A 17737-nucleotide genomic window follows, 5' to 3' on the forward strand; every position below is an offset into this window, starting at 1 on the left:
AATGAAGAACAGCAGAAAGGCCAAAGGAATGAGTGAGACCACTCATAGGTGTCCGCATACCCCAAGCAACATCCCCCCATGTGTACAACAGCAATAGTAAATACAAATCAAATAAACAAACCATTTTTTTTATTATGAATCCGATTAAAGATAACCATAGGTGAGCGGGTGTGCTCAAAGCTTAGCAACAGTTAATGCAGCTTAAATGGCTGAAAAGGATAACAAAGGAGATATATGAAAGTGAAGCAGTATAGCAATAGTGTAATGGGCAGAGCATTCACCTTACGAGCAGTCATACCCGGTTCAAGTCCCACTGTAGCACATTCTGTTTTCCATGTCAAATCACTTCATGACAAATATTTTTAGTTGCATAACCTACTAAATAACATATATTTGTGAACTGGAGTACTGCATTTAATGCAGATGTGGGGTGTCAGTGTCATAATGTTGCAAAGTCCACAGATAATCACACGTACCCCATACAGTAACACGGATACAAATGGAAGGTAAAATGTGTAATGAATGATAGCACCATACAGTTTTCAAATTCCCAACCTCCCCAAGAACCATCAGATATAACTGTCTAAAGTATTGCATTGGTAAGTGGGAGTAAGCACTAGTATGCAAGTGTAAGCATGCTTAAGCAGTAATAAGTGGGTTTAAGCCCATTTGTGTGGGGGTAAGCAATGTGCACACAGGTTTATCAATATTGAAGCTAACTCTCTGTAAGCATATGTAACCGGAGGTAAGCATTGCTTACCTTCGTGCAAACCCATGCAAACCTGCTTACAACTGCTTAAAAGTGCCGTAATCACATGTATGCATCAGGCACTGTTCTGACCAGAAAAATAATAAGCAGCCTTTGCAGGTCGTGAACCCAGGACCCTGTACACTATAGTCACAGTAGTTAACCACTAAGCCATCACAGCAGTACATAAGACTGAGGTTTCACCAAACAAATCCCAGCATAGGAAAATCAAACTGAACATGTGAAAGGAATCTATATACAGTTGTATGTTGTATAACCTGCTACATAACATGAATATATGAACTGGAGTACTGAATTAAGCCCAGATGTGAAGTGTCATTGTAATAAAGTGTTGAAATCCCCTAATAAACACAAGGACCCCATACAGTGTACATACACATGAATCATGGATACCAAACACATATATAACATGTAATGAATAATAAAGCAATGCCAAAATGCAAATATAATGCAAATTAAATATTAAGCAATGCTAAGCATTGCACAGCCCATCTTAGTAGGTGTAAGCAATGTGTAGGCCAGCTAACTCAGTCTGCCCATTAGTATACCCCTTTAAGCAATGCCAACCTTAAGTAAGCAGGTTTGCCCATAGCTTAGCATTTTCAAAACCATCCAATCATGGAAAAGTGTGGGAAATCTCGTGTATTTAAACCCCACAGGTGGGAATACCTCCCATAACTGGTTGCAACTTCCTCCTGTAGGCAGAATGTCTGGTGTTGGTGAAGGCTCTCAATTCCGGGAGCAGTGCTGGGGCATCCAGGAGTCCTAATTCATGGTATGGCTCCTGGTAAAACACCATGAAGACAGACTACTGCAGACCCAGTACCAGGGCTCCCAATATAAAGCAGAGGCCTTGGACAGTCTCACCCATGACCTCACCAGTGCCACTGGCATCCCCCGGACTGGTGAGCAGGTCAGGCATCACCATGCTAACCTTAAGCAGTGTAGGATGGATCTATTGGATCTGTGGATCCAAGAATCTAGGCAGATGGCTGATGCCCCAGCACTGAGTAAGTACTCATTCTGCTAAGTAGATAATAATTGCCGAGCTTGTGTATACTATGGATAGGTATGGCTAAATATCACTGTATTTCTCTGACAGCTGCAGATAAGTGGGCTGCAAACCAGCAAGCCCATGCTGCTAGGTTGCAAAGGCTGTGTCGTGAGGCAGGTTAGTAATAATCTTGCATGTACTGTCATAATAAATACATATAAGAGTCTTAGAAAGTGTTGTACCAGTATAAAATGTATTGTGCATGGGATGTACTGAATAAACTAGACAATATGGCAGGAAGAGTGTCATATAGGTTATATGTAAATAAAGGTATAATATCCTGTGAATAAAGGTATAACCCCTGGAGTGCTTGTCTGTACTCTCTTGTCATATGTTAGTGTAGTGCTGCATTCTCTAAATAGTACTGTTGTATTAAGCAATGTTACCCACACTGTGGTATGCAGATAAAATGTGTAGGAAGTTCTGTATAACAATGTCTGGTCTCTGCTTAACATACAAGGCCATGTCAAACCCTGAGCTGCTGGACATGCTCCACTTAAAGAAATCCCAATCCCTCAGAGCCTCACGCTCCAGGGATGTAAACCTTGTCAACACAATGAACAAAACTTGCTGGAGGGATAAGTTCCTGACCCAGAGACTCCCCATACTCTGGAATAGACTGCCCATACATGTCAAGCAGAGCGCCTCCTTGTCCCTCTTCAAAAGTAACCTTGATGATTGCATGGGAGATAGGAAATTCACCCCGGGGATCACATCAGTCGCCCTGCTAGACAGGGTCCAGGGAAGTAAATATTGTAGGAAGAAATATCCAGGGAATTGTTATGGTTAGGCTTGTATAGGCCCTAGGGCTGATAGCCTAGTACCAACCTATGAACCTATGTTGTAAGTCCCAAGAGGTCATACTGTACAACTGAGGGAGACTTAGATAGAAAACATTGGAAAGCTTTACACCAATTCCCTGATAGCACACTATACTGTGATGTTAACTGTAATATTTTTAAGACACATAGCAGAGGTCTGATTCCCGGGAGTGGTAGTAAGCTGTATGCATAATCATACCCCACAACTGTACAGAATTTGGCAGAATGTTCAGATTGAAGCTGTATGCATAATTACACCCAACAACTGTGCAAAATTGCTAGAATGTTCAGATAGTAAGCTGTAAACATAATCATAAAAATCAACTGTACAGACTGTGTCATAATGTTCAGATAGTAAGCTGTATGCATAATCATACCCCTTAACTGTTCATATCTGTCCAGCATGTCTAGATAAAAGGCCCAAATCTGCTGCTTGGTACCCTATACCTCTGACAAATCAGTGTGATGATCCAAGAAATGTAGGAAGCTGTTGATGACATATAACTGATTGTGAGACCTGTACATAGTCTGAAAATGTATATGAAAACAAACCTGTCATTGTAGCATCTCACCCAAAGTGTATGAGAGCAATTCTCAGAATATGTCGCATTAACACCTGCATCTTGTTAAGCCTTGACCAGAGTGTATGCAATAACAGATTGAGAGGTATGTGTATAACATCAACATGCATTCTGGGAGTATGTGTGGAAATTGTCAGGTAGTGTTAACAAAGATTTTCTCCACAGCTTTACCAGGTAAGAGGTGTAAACTGTAGGTACAACACAGTTCACTCCTAGACATATCTACAAGCATGGAATCTGGGAGTATGTGTAGAAATTGTCAGGTAGTGTTAACAAAGATTTTCGCCACAGCTATACCAGGTAAGAGGTGTAGACTATTGGTAAGACACAATTCACGTATATACTAATCTACAAAAATACCATTGTACAAATGAAGGCCATTGGGTAGTGTAAAAATACATGTAAGGGGCAGATCACTGCAGTGACTAAGAAAGTTGTGAAAACTACAGGGATATATTAGTTCTTAATTGATCTCTCTATCTCTCACCCCCACCATATCTGCACCAATAATCTCATTACACACCTCATTGGTTCATAGGTTCATAGGTTCGTACTAGGCTATCCACCCTAGGGCATTTATAAGCCTAGCCAGAGTGTGTGTGGCTTTCACCACCCCTTTGGATGAGAATACTGCGCCCATTTAGGGTTTAGTTTACTGTGCCTCTGTCTAGTAGTGACACAGAGATGACCCCCGGGGTAAACCTATGATCTCCCATCCACTCGTCAAGACTTCTCTTGAATAGAGTTAGTGAGGGGCTATGCCTAACATGGATTGGGATTCTGTTCCAGAGTGTAGGGAGCCTCTGGGTTATGAATCTGTCCCTCCAGCAAGTCCTGTTTATTTCTGTGTTGAGGTTTAAGTCTCTTGCTCTCGTGGCTCTGATGGATTTGGATGTTTTGAGATGGAGCATGTCCATTAATTCCGGATTGGACATGGCCTTGTACGTTAGGCACCGGTCACCTCTGAGTAGGCGGTATGCGACTGAATAGAGCTGGAGTTTTTTCAGTCGGGCAGCATATGACATATGTTTAAGACCCTTTATCCTCTTGGTGAGGACCTTTTGGGGTCTTTCCAACTGCTGCAGGTGTCTAGTAAGATACATCCCAAATGGGGCATTGTACTCAATCATTGGCCTAATAAGAGATGAGTACAGGGGCACAATGACTTCTCTTGATCTAGATGTGAAACCCTTCATGATAAGGTGGGCAATATAGAAGGTCTTCCTAACCACTTTGGCAATGTGAGTGTCAAGTGAGAGGTTACTGTCAACCTGGGTCCCTAGGTCCCTGATTACCTCTTCCGTACTTAATGGATTACCACTTATGTGGAAATTTGTGGGTACCTTGTTTTTCCCAAAGGGTATGACTATACATTTTTTGGCGTTAAGCTTAAGGCCATGGCTCTGGCACCAATTATCCATTTCTATGAGTCCTCTCTGAAGGATGTTTGTGTCCGCTGGAGTATCAATTATGGCGCCCAGTTTGCAGTCATCTGTGAACTTTGTCAGCCACAATCCTCCTATGTTTGCCTGTACCTCGGAAAAATAAATGCCGAACAAGAGGGGTCCCAGGACTGAGCCCTGTGGGACACCGCTTGTGACTGGCTTAGAGTCTGACATAGCTCCAGCAACTCTGACCCTGTGGGTTCTGTCCTTGAGCCAGTTTGCAACCCATCTTGTGACATATGGGTTTACATTTAAGCTGGTGAGTTTGTCTATGATGCCCGAGTGTGGTATTGTGTCAAAGGCTTTTGCAAGGTCAAGGTTGGCTGTGTGAACTGCCTTACCTTCATCAATGGCTTTAGTGACGGTTTCAAAAAAGTCAACCAAGTTCAAAAGGCAGGATCTGCCCCTGACAAAGCCAAATTGGGTAGGATCCAATATCTGTAGGTCCCCAATGTCTTTGTTTATGAGTTCCATAATGATCCTCTCCATAGCTTTGCAGACCAGGCTCGTCAATCTTATGGGGCGGTAATTTCCAGGGTCTGTAGAAGCACCGCCTTTGTGAAGTGGGACCACTGTTGCCGTACGCCACTCTTTGGGTACGTATCCTGTAGTAAGGCTAAGATTAAACAGCAGCCTTATGTTTGGGTTTAGTTCCTCTTGGAGTTCATGTAGCACACAGTCCGGGACACCGTCCGGTCCCATTGATGCTGTGTTTTTAGCTTTAGAGAGGGTGGCTCTCACCTGGGCATCTGAGATGTTAGGGAGGCTACACTCTGCTGGGATAGTTATTTCTCCTTTTGGGGGGGAGGGGGAGGAGAAATTTGCACTGAACCTGTCTGCCAGAATGTTGGCAATGTCAGTGGGTTCAGTGTATTTATTGTCATTTTGGACTAACTCTGAGCATATCTGGGAGTTTCCACCCGGGTTTCTAACATAGCTAAAGAAGGCCTTGTGATTGTCTTTTGTGTCTTTTGCGATTTTTCTCTCAAAGTTGGCCTTGGATGATTTTATGAGTGATCGTAGTTTTTTGCTAGTACTGATTAGAGATGCCTTCCCATTTAGAGATTTTGCTCTGTCATGTAGTAGCTTCCTCCTTCTGTTGTAAAGTTTGTTTATGGCTGGGGTCCACCAGACCGGGTGCCTGCCTTTGGGGGAATGGGTCTTGGTTTTATTTGGGATTGCATGATCCATGCATTCTTAAAGGTGCCCGTAGAAGGCATTTGCAAAGGATTCAGCAGTGTGGGTTGTGGTTTCCACTGGCCCAGGGACCTTGAAGGATACCACTTCAGTCTTAAGAAGTGTGAAGTTGGCTTTTGAGAAGTTCTTCACTGTGGTCTTTTGTGCAGGGGCTGGGGGCGGGATGTGGATTTCCAGTGAGATTAATTTATGGTCTGATCTTACCAATGAGGGATATACTTCCAGTGTGGAGCATTTTGTCCCCATGTTTGTGATGATCAGGTCTAGTATATTGTCTCCTCTTGTGGGAATGGTGACTAGTTGTTCCATCGCATTTGAGTTTATGAATTCTAGGGACCTTTGGGCTAGGGTGTTTGGGCTTGAGTAATGTTCCTAGTCTATGTTTGGGTAGTTGAAGTCTCCCAATATGATGGTATTTGAAGAGACATTCATACTCTCCAGTGTCTTCAGGAAGGCTGTGTTGGTTTCCTGAGTTTGAGAGGGTGGTCTGTAGCATGCTACAAATTGTAAGGCAGTTTTGCCTATGGTTAGTTGCACCTGGATGGTCTCCGATGCTTCGTGCGTTGCCACTAACCTGGAGGTGTGGGTATCTTTGATGAATATGGATACTCCCCCTCCTTTTGTGGTTTGGTCCAAGTTTTGGGACCAGAAAGCATGATATGAGGTAAAACCTGGTAGTGCTGGGGTGCTCTCAGGAGCCTTGAACCAGGTTTCAGTCACTGCATAAACATCGATGTTCTCCATACTGAGGAGGGCTTCAAGGGCGTGCATCTTGAAGTTTAGACTTCTGGCATTGAGCAGCATTACCCTTATTTTTTTTCCACTTGTGTTTTCTAGGGAGGTAGGTTTGTCATTTTAGCCTTGCCTAAAAAAGGCACTATGGAGGTGGCAAGAGCCTTGGCCAATATCCGGAAGCCCAGGGGTGACAGGTGCATGCCATCCCTTGCGAAGCAGCGTGGCTTGTCGAGCATGTCATCCCAAGCAGACAGACATTGGATCCCCTTTGAATGACACCAGTAATTAAGCCAATTGTTAAAACTGATCATTTTGTCTTTGTACTGTGGCATCATTCTTGGTGAGGGTAAGATGCTGCTCAAGGTCAGGGTCATACCGGCCTGGGCTACATAATCAGAGAGCTCCTCTATGTCTCTTTTCGTGTAGTCCAGGGAGGTACGTCTCAGGTCGTTCACACCGGCATGTACAATGACTGAGTCATATTTGTACTTGCTGTGGAGTGACCTGAGTGCTTGTGTTATGTGGTGGATTCTAGCTCCCGACAGGCAGCTTACTGTGACCTTTTCCTTGTTCAGTCTGGTGAGCGGGACGTCAGTGTGTCTGACTATGGAGTCACCTATTACAAGTGTGTCTGGCATGTTGTTTGGCCTTAAGGGCTGTGACTGTTTAGCACACTGACTTTGTGAACTATGTGTTGCATGTGCTGTGTCTTGAGGTGGCAGTTGCTTCGGTGTCTGCTTTGGAGGCCTCTGTTGTTTTGGTAGATTTTAAATCAGCGCCTCTGAGTATGTTTTTGTGTGTTTATGTGTTTGGTTTGCAGTTGTGATAGTTCTATGTGAGACTGGGTTTGTGGTGTGCATGGTTACCTTCTCCTCCTGCCTGGTCTTGCTAGTACTGAATTGAGAGAGCTCAGCCTCCAGTTTGGCTATATAGTTGCATTTCTCGAATATATTTGTATTTGTTGGGAGGAGGAGAGGGTTGTCTGTGTACATGAGGCAATTGTAACATTGCCTCAAGATTCCCAGATTCACCAGCTGAACAGGAGAGGATGCCAGCAACTGACCCTTCGACATGCTAGAATAGTGAAAAAGATTGCTGTGTAACTGAGTCAGAAAGGATCTATAGGGAAATGGGTACTCAAGGGAATTTAGGTGAATGAAGTACTTTCTTTTGTTTAAGAGTGCTTTACCTGTATAAAAAATGCTTTAGGAGCAAGTGCTGAGCTTTTCAGTTAGATAATAGGCTGTTTAGATTGCAAGTAGAGCAGTTCTGAGGGAAAAATTGAAGAGTAGACTTTACAGAGCTAGAAATAGTTTAAACATGATTAACCGGCGCTGCCCTATGCTGCTCTATGAGCAACTTTGCGCTAATTCGCACTATAGCACGCATAAACGGGCTTTATAGCAGGGGGTTGAAAAGAGCCAGGAATTGACCCAAAATGGCCAATAAACTACAAGTTGCTGGGCTGGAACCAATCCTCTAGGGACAAATAGGTTGCTCAGTGCTCCCCACTCCCACTGGTGAACAAAGAAGCTTCCTCTTATCCAAATAAGGATATGGATAGCACAGGAACTAAGACAAAGCCCAGAGATCAGCAAAATCTGAAGACTGGACTATTCTAGTTCAGAAAAGCGGGAAAACAAGGATATTTTTTGTTTTTTCTTTTTACAGAGAAAGGAGAAAAAATACAGTAGCAAACAGTAAATGCTATAAAACGGCTAGCGCACTTGAGTGTGTTAGCCTAACAATTAAATTAAACAAAAATAACTTTTTAAAGTGCTAACAGTTTAAAATCAACACAAGTACAGTAAAAACAATATGCAGAGCTGTTTTTTAGGCGAAATGCAGTCGAGATGCAGTAATTAAACCGAAAGCCAGAAAAAATACTTATAAATCCAGGAAAGTCACTCTTTCACTCTCTGCTTCTTGTAGAACTCTGCAGGACACCACGAGGAGCTGTGCTGAGTCTTTTACAAGTGAAAAAGCGCGCAAAATGGGCTTTATAGCAGGGGGTTGAAAAGAGCCAGGAATTGACCCAAAATGGCCAATAAACTACAAGTTGCTGGGCTGGAACCAATCCTCTAGGGACAAATAGGTTGCTCAGTGCTCCCCACTCCCACTGGTGAACAAAGAAGCTTCCTCTTATCCAAATAAGGATATGGATAGCACAGGAACTAAGACAAAGCCCAGAGATCAGCAAAATCTGAAGACTGGACTATTCTAGTTCAGAAAAGTGGGAAAACAAGGATATTTTTTTTTTGGGTATGTTTACACTCCATACTTTTGTTGGGACATATGTCCTATTGCTCTATAACTGTTTACACTTGGTTCTATGTATATGCCATGTTAAAATACTCCCATATTGGTGGCCTGTTGCCATGCATGAAACCTGCATGCTGTTGTAATGGCCACTGTGGTGCCATATATGCATGTGTACTGCTTGCTCTGCAACTGTTCAAATTCTGGTGAATTGGGTTAATGGGAGTACCTATGCATGCTGTCATAACTAATCCTGAATGCTGTTGACTATTACTAACCCATATCTGTCCTAAAACTGCAACACCATAGCCCATATGTGAAGGCCGGTCCCAGCGGACCCACCTGTCCCACCTCAGCTGGCCATGGCACCGGGCATGTTTGGCGCCCCGCCTGGGACCTCTTTGTCTGTTGGCTTTGCACCACCTTTGGGTGGAACTGCCATAAGAGATGGGGCTCGGCCCCCCCGGGAGCAGGGATGGACAGAAAGCTGTCACCCGCCATCAGGTTTGGGCTGTGGTGCATAGTGTGCTCCACAAGGTGTTTGGAGACCAGCTACGCCAGCTAGAGGGCCGCATGGTGCAATTAGAGGGTCAGCCTGCCCCTCCTACTCAGCCCCCAGCACAGCCACCTTTAGGGCCATGAAGGTGCAGTGGTGACTGTCCATGGGTGGGGATCTCAGTCCCACTGTTTCCATTTGGGGGCTCATGGGCTTGCAACTTCCAAACACCCCTCCCTGTCCATGGTGTTTACCCCCCCACATGTGTCATATACCACCCCTGTATGCTGTTTTGTCTGTCTTGTCTGTCATCCTACACAACCTATCCTTCCCAAGTATACCTACTATCCTTCCCCAACATCCCACTCTCACCGTAATAAAAAAAAACACAAAAAGGGCAATCTATTCCAAAAAAAATCTCTCCCCATACATATCTGTTCATTTTGCACACGTGTCCACTGGACACATGTAATCTAGTCTAACTGCCATCACAATATCTTATTGTTGCCCTCACCCCTCTCTCAGGGGTTTGAGTGTACAAATCTACCTCCAAAGTCAGTGTATATGCACAGCTCTTGCTGTAGAAGAAATGGGCAGCTGTGGACCTTCCCTACACCCTTCCTGCACATCCCTAGCTATTTTCTGTACTATCTTCCCCTCTTTGTGCCCCTTTTTCACCACTTTCCTATAAACCCTTTTTTCTTTTCTTTTAAAGAAATTAGCACGGGGTTAAGTAGGAGTAAGCACTTTTAAGCAGCAGTAAGTGGGTTTAAGCCTGTTTGCATGGGAGTAAGCAATGCCTGCACAGGTTAAGCAATTTAGAAGCTAACTCAGTGTAAGAAACTGTAACCGGAAGTTTGCACTGCTTACCTCCGTGCAAACCCATTCAAACCTGCTTACAACTGCTTAAAAGTGCTTTAATCACTCTGTATCCAACAGCCCTTGTTCTGCCCAGCAACAAAATAAACAGCCTCTGCAAGGCTTGAACCCAGGACCCTACACACCATAGCGATTTACCACTAAGCCATAGCAAATATACACAGCCTTGATGTTTTCACAAACATATCATCAAGCACAATCATTCAACAGTACAGGAAATGTATTTATACATGTAGATGTATGTGTGTGTGTGTGTGTGTGTATATACATGTATAACTAAATAGGTATATACACTTCTCTCTCTCTCTCTCTCTCTCTCTCGCTCTATCTGTATATATATATATATATATATATATATATATATATATATATATATATATATATATATACATATGTATACATATATATATATATATATATATATATATATATATATATATATAGATATATATAGAGGAATATCTACATATAGATATATATACATATGTATACATCCATACATATATATGTATATATATATATATATACACACATATATATATATATATATACACAGCACTATATATATATATATATATATATATATATATATATATATATATATATATATATATACACATCATCATCATCATCATCATCTTTCAGCTGTTCCTGTTAGAGGTCGCCACAGCAGATCTTCTGTTTCCATTTCTTCCTGTCCTCTGAATCATGGTCTTTCACAACAACTGCCTGCATGTCCTCTCCCACCACATCCATAAACCTTATCTTTGGCCTTCCTCTTTTCCTCTTACCTGACAGCTCCATCCTTAGCATCCTTTTCCCAATATACCCAGCATCCCTCCTTAGCACATGTCCAAACCAACATGATCTTGCCTCTCTTGCTTTGTCTCCAAACTGTCCAAACTGAGCTGACCCTCTAATATACTGATTCCTAATCCTGCCCATCCTAGTCACACCCAGTGCAAATCTTAACATCTTTAACTCTTCCCCATCCAGCTCTGACTCCTGCCTTTTTGTCAATGCCACTGTCTCCAACCCATATAACATAGCTGGTCTCACTACCCTCTTGTAGACCTTCTCTTTCACTCTTACTGGTACCCGTCTGTCACAAATCACTCCTGACACTCTTCTCCACCCATTCCATCCTGCCTGTACTCTCTTCTTCTCCTCTCTTCCGCACTCACCATTACTCTGAACTGTTGATCCCAAGTACTTAAACTCATCCACCTTTACCAACTCTACTCCCTGCATCCTCACCATTCCTCTACGCTCCCTCACATTTACACACGTATATTCTGTTTTAGCCCTGTTGACCTTCATTCCTCTCCTCTCTAAAGCATATCTCCACCTCTCCAGGGTCTCCTCAACCTGGTCCCTACTCTCACTACATATCACAATGTCATCTGCAAACATCATAGTCCACGGGGCCTCCTGTCTGATCTCATCTGTCAACCTGTCCATCACTACTGCAAATAAGAAAGGGCTTAGAGCTGATCCTTGATGTAATCCCACCTCCACCTTAAACGTATCTGTCACTCCCACCGCAGTCCTCACCAATGTCACACTACCCTCGTACATATCCTGTACCACTCTTACATACTTCTCTGCCACTCCCGACTTCCTCATACAATACCACAACTCCTCTTTAGGCACCCCGGCATATGCTTTCTCTAAGTCCACAAAGACACAATGCAACTCCTTCTGACCTTCTCTGTATTTCTCTAAGAACACTCTCAGAGCAAATATTGCATCTGTAGTGCTCTTTCTTGGCATGAAACCATACTGCTGATCACTAATCATCACCTCACTTCTTAACCTAGCTTCCACTAGTCTTTCCCATAACTTCAAGCTGTGACTGATCAATTTTATCCTTCTGTAGTTACTGCAGCTCTGCACATCACCCTTATTCTTAAAGATAGGTACCAAAACACTTTTTCTCCACTCCTCAGGCATCCTCTGACTTTCCAAAATTTCATTAAACACTCTGGTTAAAAATTCCACTGCCATTTCACCTAAGCAAGTCCATGCTTCCACTGGTATGTCATCTGGGCCAACAGCCTTTCCATTCTTCATCCTCTTCATAGCTGACCTTACTTCCTCCTTGCTAATCTGTTTCACTTCCTAATTCACTATCCCCACATCATCCAACCTTCTTTCTCTCTCATTCTCTTCATTCATCAGCCCTTCAAAGTACTTTTTCCATCTACTCAACACACTCTCCTCACTTGTGAGTATGTTTCCCTCACTATCCTTTATCACCCTTACCTGCTGCACATCTTTCCCAGCTCTGTCCCTCTGTCTAGCCAATTGGTACAGGTTCTTTTCTCCCTCTTTAGTGTTCAATCTCTCATACAACTCTCCATATGCCTTATCCTTAGCCTTCGCCACCTCTCTCTTTGCCATGCATCTCATCTCCTTATACTCATGTCTACTTTCTTCATCTCTTTGGCAATCCCACTTCTTCTTCGCCAGCCTCTTCCTCTGTATTCTCTTCTGTACTTCCTCATTCTACCACCAGGTCTCCTTGTTCTCCTTCCTCGGTCCAGATGTCACACCAAGCACCTTTCTAGCAGTCTCCCTTACTAGCTCTGCTGTAGTTTCCCAGCTATTCAGTAACTCTTGACTGCCTCCCAGTGCCTGTCTTAACTCTTCCCTGAACTCCACCTCACAATCACCCTTTTTTAACTTCCACCATTTAATCCTTGGCACTGCTTTCACACTTCCCCTCCTCTTCTTGATGACCAGCGTCATCCTACAGACTACCAATCTATGCTGCTTAACTACACTTTTCCCTGTCACTAGTTTACAGTCTCCAGTCTCCTTCAGACTGGCCCTCCTACATAGGATATAATCCACCTGAGTGCATCTTCCTCCACTCTTGTATGTCACCCTATGCCCCTCCCTCTTCTTAAAATACGTATTCACCACAGCCATGTCCATCGTTTTCGCAAAATCCACAATCATCTGACTTTCTGCATTCCTCTCCTTAACACCATAACTACCCATCACTTCCTCATCCCCTCTGTTCACTTCACCAACATGCCCATTGAGGTCCACTCCAATCATTAGTCTCTCACCCTTGGGTACACTCACCACCACTTCATCCAACTCACTCCAAAATTTTTCTTTCTCATCCATAGCACACCCAGCTTGTGGAGCATATGCACTAACTATATAAATATATATATATATATATATATATATATATATATATATATATATATATATATATATATATATATATATATATATATATATATATATATATATATATATATATATATATACACCTCTATAGATATAATAGAGAAAATAACAAAGACATATATGACCACAGGCACTGTTAATGGGGGCAAGCAGCATAACTCTCACATGTATCAACATCCCCCCCCCCCAGACAAACAGGTCTTTCCTGCAATACAATACTAACTGTTGCAAATCCCATAAGCAGGACCTCACACTACATGGCCAGAAGATGTTAACAGTAAGCCATTCCACCTGTATGATGTCAGGCTGGTATCGATAACAGGGTCTATATTACATTGTCGAATTATGACAATGTCGAACAGCTAAAATGTTGAAAGTGCCGTTCATCTAAACTGTTCTTGTGGGGGGGTTGTGCCCCCAACACCCCCTGCTAATTATATATACCAACTCCAAGATCTCACAATAATGAGGAAAGGACAAATTGTCTGATTCTCACTGTACTGTAATCCCACAAGAACAGTTTCGCTGAATGGCACTTTCGACATTTTAGCCATTTGACATTGTCATAATTTGACAATGTAATAGGAACCCTCAATAACATATCATGCAGTACAGTCTGGCTACCATAGTGAATATACAATGTGGAAGCAATAACCATTCCTAAGACACATGTACACAGACACATGTATGCAGATACATATATATGTATATATACATATGTATAGGTATATGTGTAACTAATTTGGCAACATGTAAAAAATGTCAATCTTTCTACATAGGGAAAACCGAAAGGAAACTAAAAAGGGGAATTTATGAGCACCTTAATGACATAAAGAATTATAAGGAAACTAATGCTTTGTATAAGCATAGTAAGGAATGTGTTCAAACTAGTTTTATTTTCTCTGTATTAGAGCATACAGAAAAGGATATAAGAGGGGGACCCTGGGAAGAAAGGTTAGAATATCGAGAATTGTGGTGGCAAATAACATTAGAAGCTTATAACCCACCAGGATTAAATGAACATACTAGCATATTACCTATTCTGAAACTAAGAGCAGCTAAACTATAAACAATTTTAATAAGTAATTTTAATATAGGTTTTTATGTATTCAAACTTGGTCATACAGTTTTTTAACCTTATTTATACTATTAAATGTGGTTTCTTTTTAATGGTGGGGTTTGTGAAAACAGGGGACACATGATATGAGCTAGAAACAAGGATTGTTTAGAATATTTGGCTATTCATAGCTTTACTTTAGGGAATATTTGAGCTTTGAATGTATTTAATGGTTGCAATAAATGAAATGGGCACTAGATGGCATGAAATACATGTATTCACAATGGTTTTTTTTTGTTTTTTTTTAAACAGATTTAATTCATTAAAAGATTTTAAACCTTTTAAAACCATTTAAAACATTAAAAATGTATATAATAAATGTTATTTTAACTGCATTACAATATGGAAAGAACAGGAAATATAAAACATGAATTTAAAGGTATATTTTTTAGAAAAATAGTTTTAAAGAAAACATTTTAAATTAATTAAATACAATAATTGAATAATGATTTTATTGAATGCATTATAAAAGGGAATGGTTGGTGGTAATGTGATCATCTGATGAAGTCCAGCTTTGTGACAAAAACGTAATTTTCCTGAATAACGTTAATGTGGAGTGGATTATCTGTGCTTGGTTTGAACTTTGTGGTTCGAGTGATTCAACAAATAAATTCCTGGTTCTTTACTAGAATTGGTTCCTGATTCTTCATCTTTTTTGGTTTATTCAGTTTGGATTTGCACCTTCTGTTTGGTTTTATATGTGTAACTACACATACACACAAAGAGGTATGTCTAGGAAGATACATAATTAGATGGTGCACACCATACTGAACAGCCAGTATCACTACAGTTGCAACCTCATCAGACAGACAGTGTATGAGTCAACCATAAAAAGACAATTATTGCCTGAAAAGTTAACCCACAGAGAAGTCAAAGGATGTAACACCACACGCAGGTTTGCATACTTTTTAAAGGTGTAGTTATGTACTGTCACAGTTGTTTATTACATGTCAGATAGCTGTTTACACATTGAAATACATGCAAACAGATGAATGCAACTCTCAAACAGATCATCTAATACAATGATCTGAAAGCATAACATATGTTGGTGCCCACGCAAAGGCCTTCAAGTAGTACAATAGGAAAGACAGACTGGACCACAGAATAACAATCATTCAACAGTAAGTGATGCAGATGTATAGCCCAGCAGCCTCTAAATATACTCTCTACACAATCCCTAGGGGGAAAAGATCTAGCATGACACAATGGAAGGTATCTGTTCCATAACAATGCATAACTGAAATCATCACAATCACAATGACAAACAGAAGAGTCTGTATGGCAGTAAGCAATAGGCCAGCAATGTTCACAAGGTGAAATGCATGGTAATGTACATCTGTATACCTTAAGGCACCTTACTACTGGTATCCGTCACATATTGTAACACCCTACGATAGTTATGGTGCATACACCTCCCATAGACTGACTTACAGGGGCATATAACACTGTTACATACACTGACTTCTAGACTGCAGAGGGGCACACATGTGTTGTGCAGATGAAGCCCACATATATATGGTGCAGATGGTCTGTACACCATTATTTATTGGCATCATACCTGATAACAAGCCAGTCAGATAACAGACTGCTGGACATGTTCTGTATAGTATGGGTTGTTTCTGAGAACATTACATGGACATTCTGAGGTTGTCTGTACAGTACTGTGGTCTGTGTATGTTGACGATAATCGGTGTATTGCGCATACATACCTTGGGCTGTTCACAGACTATGGTAGATGCCATTGTTCTTGGTCCTGTTCTATCTGATGTTACATGCTGCTCCAGTGCATGGTACCCAATTGGCTCACATGTCTGTAGGGCCAGGCACACGTGTCCCATACCACAGACAGCCATCGGACCACACTGTGCCATGTCCAGTGTATGTAGGGTTAGTGTATGAGTGGCACATATGAGGATGGTGTTAATCAGACAGTCATTATAGTGTCATATGAAGCTTGTGTATCATATGTGGCTGTGGCTGCATTGACATATATGGGTATGCACTTTCTCACAGGTGTCTGCTATGCTGTGCTGTGACCTGCATGTCAAGCCCGCTATAATTGCAGGTGCATGTGTATTCCCCCACAGAAAATGTAGTCCAATGTTGTGGCAGTCTGCCTGTAGTTTGAACAGTGGTTTGTGACATGCCTAGCAGCCTAGTGTAATTACCCAGTATGCTGTTATGTCCAGTTATTTGCAAGACATACTGCTGCCAGGCCACCATAACTGTTGTGTATTTCTGACAAAGTAGTGGTCTGCTGTACAGATGTATGTCACTATCTACTGGGTAGTATGTGGCCATGTGTCCTGTGCACCACTAGGTATTATGTGTCAGGACAGACTGGCGTGTGTGTGTGTGTGTGTGTGTGTGTGTGTGTGTGTGTGTGTGTGTGTGTGCGTGTGTGCGTGTGTGTATGTGTGTGTGTGTGTGTGTGTGTGTGTGCATAGACTGTGTGGGCATGTGTAGTCCAATATTGTCGTGATATACCCATGTACATAGCTAGTAACATCCACACTGGGACGCGTGGTCCACTTGTCTCGCATGAAGGGAAAATGTGTACAGTTCTGGACTGACCACAGAGTGCCAGACTGTCCACATATATTGATCATATCCCTGCTGTAGTCCACAGGATCATCACTGTGCTAGCGGTGGTACCGTACTATGATGTCCTTAGGATGTCTGTCCGTAGCCAATGGCACACATGTCTACAGCACATGTGACCTCCCAAACCCAACATGTCTGTTAAGACAACCCCTAGTACAATAGCAACAGTCTACATATATACCTGCAATACATCCATGACATCCCCTTGCACTAAGAGGTTGGGACTATTGGTGCTGACTCCACTCCATGTTCTGGATATATAGTAGATATATATGTGTACATATGTATCCACATATCTATATAGATATATACACATATACATATCCACATACATATCTGGACATATACATAGCCACATACATATATGGAGATATATATATGTACATATATACACACTCACATATATACATATACACAGCAATGATTTCAACAATTGGCTAAGCTTCTGGTGTCATTCAAAGGGGATCCAGTATCTGTCTGCCTGGGACAACATGATTTACAAACCACAATGATTTGCCAGAGGTGGTCTGCACCTTTTGCCCCTGGTATTCAAGTTACAGGCTAATGCACTTG

The sequence above is a fragment of the Protopterus annectens genome, chromosome 3.part0 (genome assembly GCF_019279795.1).
Source record: "Protopterus annectens isolate FY-2018-M chromosome 3.part0, PAN1.0, whole genome shotgun sequence".
NCBI lineage: Eukaryota > Metazoa > Chordata > Ceratodontiformes > Protopteridae > Protopterus > Protopterus annectens.